General features: G+C 38.7%; 1 protein-coding gene across 3 annotated transcripts in view; it reads left to right on the top strand.

The window, feature by feature from the left end:
* Positions 1-18,075, top strand: part of LOC101445438 (zinc finger protein 709-like) — a 116,465-nt gene that overhangs the window by 2,925 nt on the left and 95,465 nt on the right. For 2 of the 3 annotated variants that reach the window (XM_058275476.2, XM_058275474.2), the window contains exon 3: positions 1,935-1,983. The gene's annotated coding sequence lies outside the window, so the exon portion shown is untranslated. Of the gene's footprint in view, positions 1-1,934; positions 1,984-3,990; positions 4,109-18,075 lie in introns of all 3 variants that reach the window. The other variant, XM_071207803.1, reaches the window with a different exon arrangement.

Raw genomic sequence — 18,075 nt, 5'->3', positions numbered from 1 at the left:
CTGCTAAAAGAGGCAAACTCACATTCCCTAGTAAGGGACCATGACATTATATTGGGCTTCAAATTTCAGGGAGTTCTGGATCACAGAGTGTTTCAACAATGGCAATGGAGGGATACTGGTATGGGATACAAATGACAGGTGATATATGGCTGACAGGGAGCTGTACAGAACATATGTCCAGGGTAATGTTTGGATATACTCATAGTGGCAACAATTAAAAACCACAGCAGGGGGGGTACTGGGTTCCTGGCCAGTGATGCTCTGTCGTGGTCCCTAGGGGAGCAGCGACAGTCTCCCAGGAACAGCGGCGGGGACTGGGAGGGAGTGAGGGTTCAACAGTGAGCCCCTGATGCTAATGACTATGCTTGTGAGCTGATAAGCCTAAAATAAGAACAAGGCCTAGAGCAACATTGTGCCTGGGAATTTCCTTCTGTCAGCCTTCATGTTACTCAAATGTGGCCAGTCTCGAAGCCAAACTCAGCATGTAAATGCAGTGCCTTCCCCCCAGCGTGGGACATGACACCCGGGGATGAGCCTCCCTGGCACCGAGGGACCACTATCAACTACCAACTGATGATGCAACTGGAAAATGACCTTAAACGGAAGGTTAAATGCGGATCAGCAGAATATCCCTGTCTACATAAAATAACATGACTTTAAAATGCTGTTTGACCTAAAGTAAGGGGGAAATGGAAAGGAGAAATGAGTTTATATGGCTACGAGTTTCTAAAAAAGAGTCTGGAGACTGGCAGAAGGATTGCCCTCATGCACAACTGAGCAGAGTCAGAGAGACAGATAAAGCAGATGCAACCCCCAGATATTGGTTCCTTTGAGGGCTAAAGAGACCCATGGGAGTTATGGTCATGGCCGATGGGGTTAACTACCAGGTCAGATGGCCCCTCTTTGGAAATGGTGTTTATGTGTGATGAATCTGGACTCAGATGGGATCTTCCTTCATAAGACTTTCATGCTAATGTGCTGGAGGTGCAGTTAATGTTGGGGTTTAAGATATATTTAGGGGATTTGAATCTCTGGACTGACAATGTGATAGCCAGGTCCTGAGCCTCAACAGACTCCAGCACCTACAATATGATTTATTGGACTTACCACACTCAGCTAAGATGGAGTTGAAGAAGGACAACCACCACACCATGGAGCCTAGAGTGATTACAACTGAAAGTGGGAGGATTGCATCCAGCATCCATGTGGAATCTGAGCCTCCTCTTGACATAGAGGTGCAATGGACACAACCAATCCAATGTCCACATAGAAGAGGTGGCATTGGATTGGGAAAAGTGGACATGGTGGCTGATGGGTATGGGGAAAGGCAGGAAGAGATGAGAGGTGGAGGCGTCTTTGGGACATGGAGCTGCCCTGGATGGTGCTTCAGAGGCAATCACCGGACATTGTAAATCCTCACAGGGCCCACTGGATGGAATGGAGGAGAGTATGGGCCATGATGTGGACCATTGACTATGAGTCAATTGACTATGAATGGGACCTCACATATATATTTTTAATGTAATATTATTACAAAGTCAATAAAAAAAAATGTTCATGGGGAAAAAAAAAAAAGAGGCAAACTCAGAATTATTAACTCCCTGAGTAAATCCTGTTTTGTCTGAGACTGTAGATTGAAGGGAGTATTCCAGTGAGAAGTTTCAGATTTATTATAAATTTCTAAGAGACTGTGAGGAGACGAAGTGCACATTACCCAGATATTTATCAACTATTAAGGAATTTACTCTCCAGGCAAATATCTGATAAAATTTCCACAAAGCAAAAATATTGCCTGGCAGAACAAGCTAAATACAGTCAAGGTGATGTTGTTTATAAATTCATTACTGAGAATCCTTAGTATCTGAGGTTCTGTGGTATTCAGAGTACAAATGTAGAGCTAACCAAAATTTATTTGTGTTGCAAATCTTTTGCAGATCCAATCCCCTAAACCTGACAGTGGATTTGCATTGTTAAGGGAACTTGGTAAGTGGACTATTATAGCAAGTTTTCCAAACTCTTCTATGATATTGTTACAATTCTCTCAACCAGTTGTATGTATAGTATGGTTGATACTGAGCAAATGCAGGTTCTTTCCTTCCAATACACTTTAAAGACCAATTCCTGAGACACTGGGGTTCCAAGTGAGAAAGTTTATTTGCTAGGCTAGGAAACAGATCATTGGTCTATCAAGGGCGCAAAAATCTGCCTCCATGATTTTGAGGCATTTAGGGTTTTAATGGAGGGGAGGATGGAGTGGTTACCATCACAATAGTAAATATATACAAGCCTAGTTTTCAAATAATCATAAAGGTTAGGTTAATCTAGAATAAACACCACAATATTAAGTATACATAAGGGTGAGCCTAGACTTGAAATAACCATAAACAAAGATAAGGTTAGACTGGAATAACCATCACAATAATAAGTACATACAGGGGTGAGCCTCATTTGAACTAAAAAGAAGCAAGGTTGATCTAGGCACTTTCAATAATTTCAGGTATTAGCTTTGGGCTATTCTATAATATACTAACAAGGAAAAAAGCATCTATATAATGATTCAGTTATCATAAACTTTTGTTAAGTCATAATTCTTGGTTACAGGGGTAGAGTTTCAAGAAAGCTTAAAGCAGAGTAAAGAGGACCATGGGTCTAGAATTCATATTTGATATGAAACAAATGGCACAGTTTGATCCAAATAGACTGAAGCATTTGGCAAAAGAAAGAAATTTGTTGGAAGTGGATTTGGCTCAATTGATAGAGCATCCACCTGCCACATGGGCAGTCCAGGGTTCAAACCCAGGGCCTCCTCACCTGTGTGGTGAGGTGACCCATGCACAGTGCTGATGTGTGCATTGAGTGCCGTGCCATGCAGGGGTATCCCCTGCATAGGGGAGCCCCATGTGCAAGGAGTGCACCCTGTAAGAAGAGCCACCCTGTGCAAAAAAAGTGCAGCCTGCCCAAGAGTGGCACTGCACACAGGGAGAGCTGATGCAGCAAGATGACACAACAAAAAGAGACACAGATTCCCAGTACCACTGACAAGAATATAAATGGACACAGAAGAACACACAGCGAATGGACACAGAGAACAGACAACTGGGGGTGGGGTGGGGTGGGGAGGGGAGAGAAATAAATAAAAAATAAATCTTTAAAAAAAAAAGGAAGAAATTTGTTATGGGTAAATCAATGTTGTCCCATGCAATGTGCATAGATCATGGTTTATGATGACAATTCCAGTAGTCTGTAAGGTTACCTTCTTTTGAAATGGCTTTGGGGAAGCAGACAGTGGCATTGTCTTTCTAGACCAGTGGAAGAACAAAGCATAGGGAAATATAAAGATACTATGCATTAAAATTATTAGTAAGGTACAGTCTAAGCGAGGACTTATTTATGTTACGACTTGATTTGTCACCTTGGGAATAAGTAGTCTATTTTGTGATATTGTCTAATTCCTGTTAGATCCCAGTTCAGTGAGGCTCAGAGACAGACCAAAATTCAGGCAGAGAAGTTTATTAGATCACCAGCATGGCAGGGGAATGAAGCGAGACTTCAGTATATCTGATTGAGCTGGGGAGTACCTTTTGAACTGGCAGAGTTTGGGATGGAGGGGGTGGTTGGTGACAGGCAACAAGATACAGGGTGGAAAAGCACCATGCTCACTGTTCTTAGGGTAAGGAATGACTTTCAGAGGACTTTTTTTTCTTAGAACTGCCTTATCATTTGGGGGAGAGAATGTTCTGTGTTTTGGCAGGGGTGGTAAAAGAGCAGGGGCCAGAATGGAGCATATCTTGAGCTCACTGTCAGTAGTTACAATCTAACATTCCTAACTCCTGTTTTGGTAAGAAACAAGGGAGGATGGGGAGAGAGGCTGTGATATCCTCTGGCTGCTTTCTGTTGTTCAGGGTTGGAGTGGGGAGTTATTTTTTCTTTGCTCTTGAGGTGTGACCGTGACTTAGGGGTTAAAGCCTCATATTGAATTTCATGCCTTAGGAGGAGGTTGTCCACATCACCCTGGTTGATGTTGCAGACTGTTGTTTGAATGAACTGCATTATAGCTTGGAGAATATATGGTCCTGCTGATATTAAAAGAAGAAGAGTTATTAGTGGGGTGAGTATGGGAATTAACAGTGAGACCCAAGGTGGGTTTGGGGACCATTGCCCCCAGTGTTGGCAGACTGGAGGAGTGTTGGCAGATTTTGGAGGTTTGGTCAGCTAGTTTTTTTTGTTGCATCTCTATCCCTGATTGATTAATATAGAAGCAACTTTCTTCCTCTAAGAACAGGAAGGGTCCTGGTTAGGAGGTCTAAACCTTATTGGTTTTACAAAATGACTGCTGCCAGATAATCTACTTGGTCTTGTATTTGTATGAAACTTTTGGAAATAACATCTAAACTTTCCTGTAGGTGTTGAAACAATGTTTGGAAGGAGGAAAGGGAAGTAGTTAATCCTCCAATGCTAGTGCTTATTCCAGTAGCTATTCCTAGTGTAACCAGATCGGGGAATAGGGAGGTGGCTCATTTGGGTCTAATAGCATTTTTAGTGGGACTGGCAGGTTTTAATTGTTTGGGACTATGTTCATGTTTAGGAAAGGAACACCAAGGTACAGGTTCCTGTCCAATTTATAGGGAGACAGAGGTATGCAGCTGTGCACAAAGGAAAAAGGTTCCTTGCCCATGTAGACAGGCAGATATGTGTATGGAGAATGGGTGTTAGAGTGTTTGTGTTCATTGGTGTAGAGGTTCCCTTTCCCAGGCTGAGATGGTTCCAGCTAAGGTAGTTCTTGTTAATGGCTGTAGGTTTGAGGACTAGGGTTAGGGGACAGATGATAAAAAATGAAATGTTTGTGTAGGTCTATGTGATATGCAGAGCAGGTGTTGGAAAACAAGGAAAGTTTGAGGCAATTGGTTTGTTCATCTATCCAGTTGCCGTGGGAAAAAAAAACCCTTGTCTGGTGCTGGGACAGCCCTGACAGAAATTGGACTGTATTGTTTTGGGTGTGGTGATGGTAAGTTGTATGCCGCCTCAGAAACGGACTGGCTGTATGAATTTGCCATTTGCTTCCAGAGAGCAAATAGGTGGTTTTGTGGTGGCAGAATGGTGTTGCAGAGGGCAGGGGGTAAGGATCTATCTGGATTTCCATGTGAGTGCATATGGCGAGAGATACATACAGGGGCTTTTGTGAGAAGGGGGTGTTGTCTGTCAGTTGTCATATGATAAGGGTACCGATAGGGAGAATTTAGTGAGGTTTTTGATGTAGGTGCTGTATAGTTTGTATGCTTGATCAGCAGTGGCAGTAGGGTAATTACCTAGGAGGGTGCCAGCTCTTTTTTTGAAGATGTGTTCCACTTGTTTAGAATATGTTAGTGATGGGATGTTAATCCAGTGATGAGAAGTGTGGCGAAAGCCATATAGGCAAAGAGGACAGTGAGAGATATAGCCAGCAATCTTGGGCTAGAGAGGGGTTTGTTTGATTTAGCAGGCTGAAGTTAGATTCAGAGTACATTCTAAATACAGGGCCATTGAGGAGATTTTGTATTGGAGCTACCCGGGTTTTTGGAGAAGTTGGGGTGGCATGGTTTTGTGTTAGGAAAAGCAGGGTCAAAATAAGGGGGATTAGATTAATCATGGTAGAGGAGTATTACACAGACAAAAGAGAAGTAATGAATTTGGATGGGGGTGAAATGGAGGAGATATCCTTGGAGCTTGGAGGTCAGAGATGCACAGCAATGGTTGGGAAATGCAAATGGGGGTTTGGCAGGAAATTTATAATTCTTGGAATAGAATTGATAAATTTTTGAAGAGCACTGTAAGCATGAGCCTTATGGTATTGGGTGCCACCAGATAAAGGAGTAGTTGCAGGGTGAACACAATGGAGGCAGGTGTACTCTGCTATGGCAAAAAAAATAAAACAAAAATCAAACAGAGAAAGAAGGTAAACGTTAACAGAAAGTAAACAGTTATAGCTACCCAACATGTTGTGGACATATGAGTTTGAAATAGAATTGGTTTCACTCAGAAGTTTGCAAAATAACAGTTTCAGGTTTTCTTAAGCTTCACAGATGTAGTGATCAGGTCTGTTTCTTAGGGTCTGGGGAAGCCAGAAAGGTGAGATTGGATCAGTTTCTGGAAGTTGTGGCAAATGGTTGAGTCAGGAAGAGTGAATCCAAGATGAGGCACTGGCTGGTTTAGCTGCTGTGGGGGTAATTAGTAAGATTAGATAGGGTCCACTTCATGAGGGCTGGAGAGGGTTAAGAAGTAAGACTTTTAGGTAGACCTCTCTCCTGGAGTGAACCTTGGGGATATGAGCTCTATTGACAGTTAAGGTAGATTTACTTGGACTTGTTGTCTAAGTATGTGTCAAGTTTGGTTTAAAATGGGGAGGCAATCACTTAAGAATGAGGTGGAGGGAGGAAATTTCCTAAGACATAAGGTCAACCTTACATAATTTCAAAGGGGTTGGGGAGGTGGGGTTTATGAGGGACAGAGCAGAGTTTGAGGAGTACAACAGGTAAAAGTTCTATCCAGGTGGTTTGAGTTTTGATCATTAGTGAGGTGTGCTTTGATTAGGCTTTTCATATGTTCTACTTTGCCTGATGATTAAGATGTGGAACGTGTAATTTCCAAGTAAAAGTAAGTAAGATTAAGAGCAGTGCATACTCCTTGGGTTGCCTGGGATATGAAGGTGGCACCATTATCGGATTGTAATGATATGGGAAGAAAAATCGGGGGATGATTTCACCTACTAGAGCTTTGGTTATAGTGTTGGCCTTTTTGGAGGTGCTAGGGAAGGCTTCTATCCAACCTGAAAAGGTGTCAATGAAGACTTACAAGTACTTCACCCATTTTACTAGGGGCATATTTGTGAAACCTTCCTACCAATCTTGTCTGTGTATCTGTGTGCTTGATGAGCAGGAATATGAAATTTCTGAAGCAGCTTTTCGGGTGAAGTTTTCCGGCAAATGTGACAGGATGCTGAGGTTTCTTACATAATTTTGTGAAGGTCGGGAAGAGCAATGAAGTGGGAAAGCAGCTCAGTTAGTGGCTTAGGGCTGACATGGACGTGGTTATTAAGGAAATGAGGATATCTAGTTTTTCCTGTTTGGGTAGCACTATCTTATTGTCTTTAAAAATCCACCCATTATTGATTTTTGCCCTAGCCTGCTGTAAAGAATGTGTTTATTCTAAAGCATAGGTTAGGGAGCTTAGGTGCAATGCTAGTAGCATTGGTGAGAGTGCACAAATTGGGTTTTTGGTTTTGGTGGCTTGTAGTTTTGCTTCTTGGTCTGCCATGATTTCTGTGTGCAGTTGGGTTGTTCTGTTTTTGGTGCCCCTTACAGTGAAGGATCGCTGTGTGCTGAGGCAGGTCTGAAGGAATTTCAGAATCAGGTGGCAGTTGACGATGGAAGATCCATTAGTGGTTAGGTACCCATTCTCTTTCCACAGAGCGTGTGAATGTATGATATGATATGCATATTTAGAGTTGGTATATATGTTGACTGTGAAATTCTGGGCTATAGTTAGGGCTCTGGTGAGGGCTATAAGTTCTGCTTGCTGTGAAGTTTTGCCTGGTGGTAATGAGCCCAAACTAAGACTCTGCTTAGGGTTACTATTGCATACTCTGCCTATGTGGAGTTGCCAATTTTGGTGGAGTTGCCATTGATGAACCAGTTTGGAAAGGTTCGGGCAGGGGAAGATCCAAGATATTGGAAAGTGGGTTGATGAAGTGATCAAGTATTTCTAGGCAGTTATGTTCTGGGGCTTTTTCATTTATGTTTGTATTAGGCCTGGGGAATAGGGTAGCAGGGTTAAGGGAGGGCGCACTGGTGCAGAGTAATGTTAGGGTTTTGATGTATGTTGGCATGTAAGGCTTGTACATGAGTATTAGAGATTATTGTAATAGCTTGGTGTGAAAGTAGGGAAGACAGAAGTATACCTGGATGGTTTGGAAGGGCACCAATATTATGGTTTCCTAAACAAGTATGATAGCAGCTGCTAGAGTTCAGAGACAGTGAGGCCACCCTGTGATAGTCTTGTCTAGCTGTTTTGAGAAGTATGCAGCTGTGTGGGGGTCCGGTCCATACCTTTGATTTAGGAGTCCTAAGACTTACCCTCCCCTCACCTCTAAGCATAAATGGAAAAGCCTGTCTAGATTTGGCAGTGCTAAGGCTGGTGCAGTGAACAGAGCTTCTGTAGATGCTTGAATGGAGTTGGGATTGATATGTGTTGGGGTATTCATGGAGGTTGTCTGCATTTGTGTGATAGAGGGGTTTGGCAATAAGGCTGAAATTAGATGCCCAGAGATGGTAGAAGTTGGCAAGCACTAGAAAGGATAGTAATTCAGACTTAGTTGTGGGCAGGGGGGTTTCAGAGATAAGCTTTCTTCCTTGCTGAGTTAGACCTTTGTGAGTAGGGGTTAGGTATAGTCTAAGATATATGACCTTAGGTAAAAATCTGACCCTTACCAGGGGAAAGTTGATATCCTTTATCTGCAGGAAAGTTGGGAAGAGAGATAATGTGTTTGACAGAGAATTCTAATGATGGACTGCATAGGAGGAGGTCATCCATGTACTGCAAGAAAATGCTGAGGTTTAGCAACAGGGAAGAAAGATCATGGACTAAAGCCTGACCTAGTAAATGGGGACTGTCATGGAAAGCCTAGGGAAGGACAGTCCATGTGAGCTGTTCGGAAAGTTTTGGTAGTTGGGTCTGGGACTTAAGCCCATCTGACTGAGCTGGGGAGTACCTTTAGAATTGGTGGAGTTGGGCAGGGCTGGAAAGGGGCAACAAGATATGGGGTGGAAAAGTACCATGCTTGCTGTTCTCAGGGTAGGGAATGACTTTCTGAGGACTTTTGTTCTGAGAACTGCCTTATCCTTTTTGGGAGAGAATGTTCTGTGGTTCAGTTCAGATGGGAAAAGAGCCAGGGCCTGAATGAAGCTGATCTTGAGCTCAGGGTCAGTAGTTACAATCTAATGCTTCCCTTCCTGGCTAGTCTGATTTTTAAGTCTCCATAATTAGTCCAGGAGTCTGATGCGTTTTTTTCAGTTGCATAATGTGGACCCATGACTCAACACTATGTAATTAAGTTGCATTGTCAGAAGTTACAAGTACTTGGCAGGGTTCCTTTTAATGAGGATCTAGGGCTGTCTTTTGTTTATGTCATTTCCAGTGGGCTTGTTATCCTGGTGACAGATGATTAAAGTAGTATCTGTCATGTGGGACAGGAAAGCTGTCCTTTACTTGTTGAAGGTAATTTTTGGCATAATGCATTAAGGTTTTTCAAATCGGGTCATGTCATGGTGTGATAATAAGTGATCAATTTTCAATTTATTCCCAGAGATAGGTCTGCTAGAAACAATTTCATATGGAGAGAATTTGTGTTTCCTAAAAGTAAGGCTATGAATAAACAGGGCCAAAGGTAAAATTTTGGGCCAGGAAAGGCTACGTTCTTCAGTTAATTTAGACATTGCTAATTTAAGTTTATAATTACAGCTGTTTTACTAGGGGCTGTTTTTGCATGAAAATATGCTAGTGCATTTAAAAAAATTTTTAGGCTCAGTTCTTTTTGCATGAGCCCTTATTTTAATGATGGCAGCAGTAGAAGGGAGTAAAGTGGTAGAAAGGAAATAATTTACTTGTCCAGAAATTTCAACTGGCATACCAGAAGTGAGGAAACTTCTTTGTTTCCATAGCATGATGAAATCACTATAGAACAGGAATTCTTAAGCAGGGACCTGTGAAGATTTCCGGGGTCCATGAGCTTGAACTGAAAATTTTAAAGAAACACCACTGTTGAGTGTAATAAAACTATCTGCTGCTACATTCTGAGAAGAGGTCTGCAGTTTTCACCTGACTAGCAAAGGGGTCAATGGAACAAAAAGTTTAGGAACGCCTGCTATAGATATTAACAGCATTTCCTTGTGATAGAAAGCAGGGTTGGCTAACACCACAGGGTTCATCCTTTTGGGTGTAAGAAAATTGTGCATGGCTACCTTATTCAATCAATATGTGGTATAGCTTGCTTACAATGTACCATTAAAATTTCTAGCAAAAGAAGCATTAACAGATAGAAAGGCATCTGAGTTGAAGATAAGAACATGTATGGAGTCATTAATTTTGAAGTTACCAGTTTATGGTAATGGAGCATTCCTTCATTGGCTAAAGGTAGCAAAGTAGCAGGGTTAAGAACATTGCAGCATTTTAGTTGAAGGTTAAGAGGTGAAGTAGAAAGATCTCATAAGAAGTCAGATTTCTTTAGGAAAAATGTTAACTTCTGCTCAGAGTTAAGTTTATTGAGGCTGTAATTAATTTGGAAGTTTCTGCTGAATCTTTAACACTATTTGGGTTAAGAACAGACAGGTGCATCAAGATAGAGGCTGCATTATTCAATAGATTTGGAGTTTCTTCTATGTTCTTGAATTAATATCCCTAAGACTTGGTTATATAACAATTTACTCCAAATTTTTAAATTTTTCAAGTAGGATAGATCTTGATTGAATCTATGAAAATAATTGTAATACCATAAATTTAAGAATATTCAGTAAGAGTTTTCAAATTCTGGAGGGGGTCAGGCAAGGATATACAGAAGAATAATGTTTTATGAATTATAAATAGCTTAATTCAGTAACTGTTCCTTATATTTAGAAAATAGATGAATGAAATATTAGCAATAATTGAAAAAAAATGATGATCATTCTTTATCAGTTCATTTAGCCCTAAGTAATTAATCTGTGTTTCATTTGATCTTTTGTTATCATTCTCAAGAACCTATCAGCTTCTTCACTAAACTTCTGGAGGTCTTGATGCAGTACAGAGACATGCTCTTAAAGTTAATTAATGAATGTCATTAGAAGCTAGTGCCTCAGAGAACTTGACATAGCCCTTTCTATAGGTTTCTGAGACAGTCCTTTTTGTCGAAGGTGAAGCAAACTGGCCTGTAGCTGATTACAAGTGTTTTCAGGGAAACATCAGAATAAAACCTATCTGTAGATGACAGAAAACTTAAATATCCATGGTTAACTTATTGCTGTTTTATAAAAGTGAGCAATCAGACAATAGGTCACAAAACATTATTTTAAGAACAGTTGAGCATATGAGCAATAATACCACTGTCTAATATCTGACTTGTTAGTACTTGGACAACTCATGGACAGTGAGGATATTGACAAGTATCTTAGAACTTTATATAATTTCTGAAATGTTTATATTGATAACATTTTATCCTATAATTTAACCCACAGAAAGTTACAAAGTCCCTTTCAAGTTGATAACACTTTCTATGCAACTGATAAAATGTCAAATAAAACTAATTTATCAACTCTGTTTACAAGGTGAAAGAAAAAATCCTTTGTGTTTTTTCTAAGGGCCTTCTGTAAAATCCCAATGAGAGTTTGAGATCAAGGAAAGTCAAAAGTTGCCAGGTTTTAACTTTTTGATAAATAGGATCATGGTGAACTGTGAAACAATATTTAATTCCCTACTTAATAAAAGTGACAAAAATACTTTAAAAACAGAAAGAGGAGGTAGCATGATGGTATCAAAAGTGAGAAGACATGGGAAGCGGACTTGGCCCAGTGGTTAGGGCATCCGTCTACCACATGGGAGGTCTGCGGTTCAAACCCTGGGCCTCCTTGACCCTTGTGGAGCTGGCCCATGTGCAGTGCTGATGCGCACAAGGAGCGCCATGTGGCGTAGGGAAGCCCCACGCACAAGAAGTGCCCCCTTAAGGAATGCTGCCCAGCGCAAAAGAAAGTGCAGCCTGCCCAGGAATGGCACCACACACATGGAGAGCTGACACAAGATGACGCAACAAAAAGAAACACAGATTCCCGTGCCGCTGACATCAACAGAAGCGGACAAAGAACAACACACAGCAAAATAGACACACAAAACAGACAACCCAGGTGGGGTCGGGCGGGGAGAAATAAATAAATAAATCTTTAAAAAAAAAGTGAGAAGACATTCTCTAAAACAAATAAAGGATGATTATAAAAAGGATATAAAGCACAGGAGATTTTTCTAATAAGATACAGAATCTTATCCTCTAAGGTTACTCAGATGCTTTAGAAAAATCTTTTATTAATTCTTAAGAGTAGACCAATAATCCAAGGATACTCTGTCATTGTAACAGAGAGAAAATCAAATACTTGTTTTGCCTGAAGATACTAAGAAAACTCTTACAAATCTTATAAACCTATCAAATCTTAGCCACCCTTGAACTTGACAGACGAAATCCCTTTTCTTAAAACCTCTAACTTTCCACATCTATTTGGGTTGCCCTGCATGTTCCTGTTTCTCATTCTGTAACAGTGTGTCATTTTACTTTCAGACGAAACTATTTTCCATTCCTGTAAAACACATTCTCTGCATACCTTACATATTTGTTATCAAACAGATCTTGGAAACTGTCTTCAACCCAACATCCTTCAAAATTCAGTTTACATTTTTTGATCAAGGATATAGTAGATATGATGCTATATTATTTCATAAGAATGTGCATACATTTAGGAAGAACACACCAAACTAGAATAAAATTGTATGCTTATATTCTACTTAGTATTGATAATTCCAAAGACATAATTTTTTGTATTTAGTTAGTATTCAATCAGGGGAGTGGAGGTGGCTCAAACAATTGGGAAGCAACATGGGAAGCTCCAGGTTCAGTTCCTGGTGCCTCCTAAAAAGAAGTTGAACAGACAGGGAGCTCAAAACAATGAGGGGGAGAAATAAATAAAAATAAATAAATCTTTAAAAAAATATATTCAATCAGTCCTATTTGCCTAGGATTTACCTAAATTACAAGAACTTTATTATTATTTTTTTTAAATTTGGGCTTCCTTTAGACATTCTCTGTTTTCACTGGAAATACTAGAAGTTTGTTTTCCTTAATTTCTGGACCTATAGGAGTCTTAATTTATATATACGTGTTTATCTTTAAGTCAACTCGAATAGAGCTCTTTGAAAGAATTTTGTAAGTTACTTTTGTAATACTATTCAGAGGTAGGTATATAATGTCAGATCAAACATCCTGACAGACACAAATAGAGAGCTTATAGCTTCAATGAAAAATAATTTAGCTATTTGCCAGACACAAAAACATAGAAATAAAGAAAACGTAGAAATTCTATGAGCTTATCATTTCTTATTTGTCTTTTGTAAAGAGTCTTTTAATGAATCTATTTATGAGTCTTGCATTATCTTAGTAAATTCTGAGTACTAAATATAATAGACATTCCATTCAGCTGTTTAGTTTTGGAGCTTTTTTACTAGAGTGATGAGCAATTTTGTCTTAAGTGGTTATTTTCCCAAGTGAATGTGGAAATCCAGGTTGTCTTTGGTGAGATTTTCCATTTTTTTTAGATTGAAGCACTTTTCAGCCCCATAAATTTTAAACATGCAATATACCAGAGTGCCAGAGTGAAGAGAATCAAACTTTTAGATATACATGAGGAGCCCATCTTTATCATTTCACTTTTTACCTTGTGCACAGGACAAAGAAACCAGCAGTAGTAGAACTGAAATTGTTTTGGACCAAAAGTCTAGGGACTCAGGCTAGAAATTTGAACTTTCTCATCAATACAATTAACCTGCTAACCTTTGGAGTGACAATAGTGAGATCGGGGGTCAATCACAAAAATAGTGGAGCTCAGATCTGAAAGGGACTCATCCATGCACCTTGAAGATGGTGGGGAGAAAAGAAAACAAAAAGGGTGCAGAAGACACTTTTGTCTGCTTTTCTTCTTGACTCCAGAATCATTAGCAGTCACCTTGGGATTCCTTCCTCATAGCCCAAACTGTCAAAAAACAAACAAACAAACAAACAACCACCACCAACATATCCAAAGGAAATTTATTTTATGGATCTCATACCTTTTTAAAGAAATTCATGAATCAGACAACCTACAATCCTTAAAATGGAAGGGAGCTTAGAAGAGTGAGAGCAAAATAGCTTCTATAAATAGGACAAGGCAGTCTTAAAGAAAATAATCTCATTGACACAGGATAGTTTTCCTTCCTTAGCTTAGCCTTGACTTAAAGGTGCTAAGCTAGAGAAGAAAAATGGAGCTGTTGAGTCATGACTGGTTATTCTCAGGATTCAGGTTCTGGAATAGGAGCATTTACAGAGACAGGAGCTTAGTTAAGCTTTGGTTTGCTGAGCTGGGGCTTAGAATGAGGGACTCAGGCCTATGTAACTTATTTATCATCTCAAAGGCTTGTATCACTTCTTGTTTTGACAAAATCCTAACTACTTAAAAGAAATTAGAATAATTTCCACAACTATTTAACAACCATATATTAAAGTACCACACTTTAATATATGGATACACCTTACAAATGTTTCATACAACAGGATGGAGGTAAACCTTAAAACTTTGAAAGGGATAACCAATATTCACTATTCAAAAGGAAATAAAACCAGAAAATAAGGAGAAACATGGAAAATACAATCTATGAACTGAAAATTAATGGGGAAAGCTCTTATAAATAACCTTGACCCAAATAAAAATGTACATTATGAAAAAATAATAATACCTGAATATATTACATAAAATTATCAGACTTACAAATCTAAACCAATATTACTGAGATAATTATTGGTTTTGTATTGTGTAAAATACTTATGTAAATTAAAATAAATGATTAAATTATATAAGAACCTACCTTAAAAAGTTAAAAGAAATAAAATTAAACATTATTGGAGTGGAGACATAGGAGTTAATAGAGGAACAAAAAAATAATTCATTTATAAATGGAAAAGGTAGAAGAACTAAGATTCAGATAAATGTTCCAAATAGTTCTTTCTGCAATGCAGGCAGTGTTCTAAATCTCCATAGTCCATTACAGAAGTCACTAGCCATATATAGCTAATGGGCACTTGGAATTTTGTTAGTGTTACTAAAGCACTGAATTTTGTGTTACTTAAATATGATTATTTTAAATTTAATTACCACTTAATGTTTATTGCTTACAGTGTTGAACGAAAAGACCTAGAATCTTGGCAACACAAATAAAAGTATGGAAATAGATTCCAAACAAAAATGAATAAGGGGCACAAATAGTCAAAAATAGTAAATAAGAGCAGTAAGGCAAAAGTGAATGCAATAAAATGGATAACATTTCTTTAAAATAAAAAAAAATTTCTGAATATAGTCAGGATTTATGAAAGTGCAAGGAAATGTGACCTGCTCACATTTGTTGTTCGGAGAACTCACCAGAACTCCAAAATTGGAGGAAATGATGAGGTCAGCTAGGTTCTGAGACAGGTTCCAAAAGAAAGCAGCATTTTCCTCTCTTCCCAAATTCCTGCCCTGTCCAGTTTCTTCTTCTCAAGGTAAATATACCTCTATTTTTGCATACCTTTTAAAAACATTCCAACAACATATGGACTTTATTCCAGGGGGTCACACCCTGAATAAACAGATGATCACACTAGTCAGTGTTTCATTCTCTGTTCATCTTCAGTGTATTTAACCAGATAGGTTCAAAAGTATAACTCTCAAATGATGTCGGATATGTAAAGCTGTGGTGAAGAGAAATTATGAATATTTATTCATTTCTTTATTCATTCATAATTTTAGTTGTATTATGTGTACTAAGAAATATTTCAGGTCCTGGAGATTCATTAAGGATCCTAACACTGGTTCTCTATAGAAAAAAGACTGTTAATGCTCTGAAATCTGGAAAAAATAAATGGAAGATGAATAAATATGAACATTTCAACAGGTCTAATGACATGAAATAAATTCAGAAGGTGACTGGGATGAAGAATGGAGGGTGAGAGTGGTAGGATAGAAGCTATATAGTACTCTCTAGAATAAGATAAAAATGTTAGTAAATATCTGAAAGAATACTGGAAGCCACTTTTATACTTTTTTTTGACTAGAGGAAATGATGTAAAATTATAATGCATAACACAGTGTAGGGCATAATTTTTTTCATTAATTGTATAAGTGTTTAAGACAAATTCAAGGGTTTCCTTTTAATTTGCCATTTTTATTTTATTTTACTATGAATATGGCATCATTTAAGCATATAAAAGAAATATGAGAAAATAAATGTTCATTAACATTTATAACACTTAATGTTTATATTCACATTTATACATTAAATACATTTAATATATATTTTATATATATTAAAATATATATAAAATGTATTGACAGAATTGGATTTCTTTGAATAAAATCTCATGCACTTTCTGTACTTGACATTATCTGTACATTTTTTATTGACGTGAAATTCACATAACAAAATTAACCATTTAAAAAGTATAGTCAGTGATATTTAGTATATTCACCTTATTGTGTATCTTCTTTATATAATTTCAGAACATTTTTATCAGTTCCAAAGAGAACCTCATACCCACAAAAGGAGTTATTTCACATTCCCCACTCCCCTCATTCTCCTGTCAACTGTTAATCGTCTTTCTTTTTTTTTTTTTTTAAGATTTATTTATTTCTCTCCCTTCCCCCCCATCCCAGTTGTCTGTTCTCTGTGTCTATTTGCTGTGTCATCTTCTTTGTCCGCTCCTGTTGTTGTCAGTGGCACGGGAACCTGTGCTTCTTTTTGTTGTGTCAGCTCTCTGTGCGTGAGGCGCCATTCCTAGGCAGGCTGCACTTTCTTTGGCATTGGGCGGCTCTCCTTATGGGGCGCACTCCTTGCGCGAGGGGCTCCCCTACGCGGGAGACACCCTGCATGGCAGGGCACTCCTTGCACGCATCAGCGTTGCTCATGGGCCAGCTCCACACAGGTCAAGGAGGCCCAGGGTTTGAACCACGGACCTCCCATGTGGTAGACGGACACCCTAACCACTGGGCCAAGTCCGCTTCCCAATCATCTTTCTGTCTCTATTGATATGCCTCTTCTGGATATTGCATACAAATGGAATCATTTGAAAACGTGACCTTTTGTATCTGGCTTAAGTTTTGAAAACTCAGCATGTTTTAAAGTCTTTTGCATGGTATAACTTATTCCATTACTTCATTCCATTTTATGACTGAACAAAATTTCAATGTATGGATATTACACATTCTGGTAATCTACTTGTTAGACGATAGATATTTGGGTTGTTTCTACCTCTTATTGTAAATAATGCTAATATAAGCATCTGTATACAATTACTTGAATCTTTCTTCAACTTTGGGGCTATACATCAAGGAAGAGAATTACAAGAATATCAGCTAATTCTGTATATATCTTATTGAGGAACTGCATAAATATTTTCCAAGTGGTTGCAGCATTATACGTATCTACCAGCTGTGTACAGGGATTCCAATTTCTCCACATTCTCACCAACAGTTATTTTAGATTTTCAAAAATGTATAACCATCCTAGCAGGTTTGCAGTGATGTCACATTGTGTTACTTTGCATATCCCTCATAACTAAAGATCATTTTATGTGTTCGTTAGCCAATTTCATGTATTCCTTGAAAAATGTCTATTCAGATACTTTGCAGATTTTTAATTAGATTATTTGTCTTTATGTTAAAGGGTAAAGGATTTTTAAAATATACATAGGCCCTTCTCAGCTATATGATTAGAAAGAATTTTCTCCCTTTCTGTAAGTTATCTCTTCACTTTCTTAAGAGGGTCCTTTGATGAAAGAGTTTTTAATTTTTGTGAAAAATAATTCGTCTATTTTTTGTTTGTCTCTAATGATTTTAAGGTCATATATATGCCTCAATTATGGCATTCAGAGTAATGAAGAATTACCCCTATATTTACTTATGAAAGTACTATAGTTTTTAAAAAAGATTTATTTATTTCTCTCTATCCCTTCACTGTTTGTGCTTTCCGTGTCTGTTCATCTTCCTCGTTACTTTAAGAGGCACTGGGAGCTGAACATGGGACCTCCAGTGTGGGAGGGAGATACCCAGTCACCTGTATCACCACCCCCTTCCTTGTTGTATCTCTCATTAGGTTTTTCCTCCCTATGTCTCTTGTTGCATCATCTTATTGTGCCAGCTCACCACACTTGCCCATCACATAAGCTCACTGTCTTCTTTAGGAGGTACTGGGAACCTATGCTCTCTGCTTTCTTATACCATGCATTACGTTATTTTTCTTCTTTTGTCC

Source organism: Dasypus novemcinctus, chromosome 14, assembly GCF_030445035.2.
Source record: "Dasypus novemcinctus isolate mDasNov1 chromosome 14, mDasNov1.1.hap2, whole genome shotgun sequence".
In the NCBI taxonomy this organism is placed as follows: Eukaryota; Metazoa; Chordata; class Mammalia; order Cingulata; family Dasypodidae; genus Dasypus; species Dasypus novemcinctus.
This window is presented reverse-complemented; position numbering and strand designations above follow the sequence as displayed.